This window comes from Scylla paramamosain, chromosome 34, assembly GCF_035594125.1.
Source record: "Scylla paramamosain isolate STU-SP2022 chromosome 34, ASM3559412v1, whole genome shotgun sequence".
Taxonomy (NCBI): domain Eukaryota; kingdom Metazoa; phylum Arthropoda; class Malacostraca; order Decapoda; family Portunidae; genus Scylla; species Scylla paramamosain.
Genome location: NC_087184.1, coordinates 3,322,501 through 3,325,000, shown reverse-complemented (window position 1 = coordinate 3,325,000; position 2,500 = coordinate 3,322,501). Strand labels below are relative to the sequence as shown.

General features: G+C 39.4%; 1 protein-coding gene across 1 annotated transcript in view; it reads right to left on the bottom strand.

Annotated features, from left to right (window-relative positions):
- The window catches only part of LOC135089906 (rap guanine nucleotide exchange factor 4-like), a 197,483-nt gene that overhangs the window by 18,801 nt on the left and 176,182 nt on the right, over positions 1 to 2,500 (bottom strand).

Sequence of the window (2,500 nt, the reverse complement as noted above, 5' to 3'; positions counted from 1 at the left end):
ACGATCCTATTGCTTTAATTTCCTGCCTATCTAAAGTTTTTGAATCTATCCTCAACAGGAAGATTCTTAAACATCTATCACTTCATAACCTTCTATCTGATCGCCAGTATGGGTTCCGTCAAGGACACTCTACTGGTGATCTTCTGGCTTTCCTTACTGAGTCTTCGTCATCCTTTTTTAGAGATTTTGATGAAACTTGTGTTGTTTGTTGCCTTGGACATATCAAAAACTTTTGATAGAGTCTGGCACAAAGCTTTGATTTCCAAACTACCCTCCTACGGCTTCTATCCTTCTCTCTGTAACTTCATCTCAAGTTTCCTTTCTGACCGTTCTATTGCTGATGTGGTAGACGTTCAATGTTCTCCTAAATCTATTAACAGTGGTGTTCCTCAGGGTTCTGTCCTGTCACCCACTCTTTTCCTATTATTCATCAATGATCCTCAAAACCAAACTTCTTGTCCTATCCACTCCTACGCTGATGATACCATCCTGCACTTTTCCACGTATTTTCACGGACGTCCAATCCTTCAGGAAGTAAATATTTCACGCAGGGAAGACACAGAACACCTGACTTCTGATCTCTCTAAAATTCCTGATTGGGGCAGAGCAGACTTAGTATTGTTCAATGCCTCAAAAACTCAATTCCTCCATCTATCAACTCGACACAACCTTCCAGACAACTATCCCGTCTTCTTCAATAACATTCAACTATCCCCTCTCTTCTACATTGAACATCCTCGGTCTGTCCTTTTCTTATAATCTAAACTAGAAACTTTACATCTCATCTCTAGCTAAAGCAGCTTCTATGAAGTTAGGTGTTCTGAGACGTCTCCGCCAGTTTTTCTCACCCTGCCAGCTGCTAACCCTGTACAAGGCCCTTATCCGTCCACGTATGGAGTATGCTTCACATGTCTGGGGGGTTCCACTCATACCGCTCTTTTAGACAGGGTGGAATCAAAAGCTTTTCGTCTAATCAACTCTCTCCTCTAACTGACTGTCTTCAGCCTCTTTCTCATTACCGCAATGTTGCATCTCTTGCTATCTTCTACCGCTATTTTCATGCTAACTACTCTTCTGATTTTGCATGCTTCCCATCATCCCGCGACCTCTCTGCACAAGACTTTCTTCTTTCTCTCATCCCTATTCTGTCCACCTCTCTATGCAAGAGTTAACCAGTATTCTCAATCATTCATCCCTTTCTCTGGTAAATCCTGGAACTCCCTGCGTGCTTCTGTATTTCCAACTTCCTATGACTTGAACTTCTTCAAGAAGGAGGTTTAAAGACACTTATCCTTCAATTTTTGACCACGGCTTCGGACCCTATTCGGTGACCGGCATCTCAATGGGCTTTTTTTTATTAGATTTTTGTTGCCCTTGGCCGGTGTCCCTTCTACATAAAAAAAAAAAAAATAAAATAAAAATAAATAAAAAACAAATAAAATAAATAAATAAAATAAATAAATGAATGAATAAATAAAAAAATAAAACAAATAAATAAATAAAATAAAATAAATAAATAAATAAAAAGAAAATGGATATATATTAATCATTACTGAAATATCACAAAGAAAGGATCCATAAATTGTCGTTCCAAACGTTTTTTTTCCATTTTTAATCAAGAAAGAAAAATTTTGTGTTCACTCGTCTGCGTCACCGTCAGTAATAATACATAAAAATAACAATGAATTTCTTTTATGACACAAGTAATGGAGCACAGATTAATTCCTTTACGAGTATTATAATTTTGTTTTTGGTTACCTTTTTGTCAACGCAAAGCTTTATGCATGACTGGGAGAAAGTTTAGGATTCGAACGAGAGAGAGAGAGAGAGAGAGAGAGAGAGAGAGAGAGAGAGAGAGAGAGAGAGAGAGAGAGAGAGAGAGAGAGAGAGAGAGAGAGAGAGAGAGAGAGAGAGAGAGAGTGTGTGTGTGTGTTGGACGATGCAGAAGAGCCACTGTCTTGCTCGTAAACACAGTAAGGGAGGAGGGACAAAGGTAGCACAAGGTAAAAGGGACACAAGTATCATGTCACTCAGGTGGAGTGACGAGTGGCTACAGGTGACGAGAGGCTACAGGTGTCACAGATGCTACGGGCGACAAGATGCACAAGGAACAGAGAGAGAGAGAGAGAGAGAGAGAGAGAGAGAGAGAGAGAGAGAGAGAGAGAGAGAGAGAGAGAGAGAGAGAGAGAGAGAGAGAGAGAGAGAGAGAGAGAGAGAGAGATACTGTGAAAGGTAAATACAAATCATCCTACTACAAAATGCATGTCTACGTATACACCAAGATCATCACTACGGTGCCTAGAGGTCTACATATAGTAATCATGACAACAGTAATCATTATGCATTCTCGCCCTTCCATTGCTACAGGATGCTGGACATTCAATTCATCGTTTATAAATTTTAACTTTTTAAGCACTTATTTTCTACTAGTCTCTTAAATAATTCTGTAGCCCGGAAAAAAGGACATATTTAGTCTTCCATTCTCTTTTTTTCCTTCGTT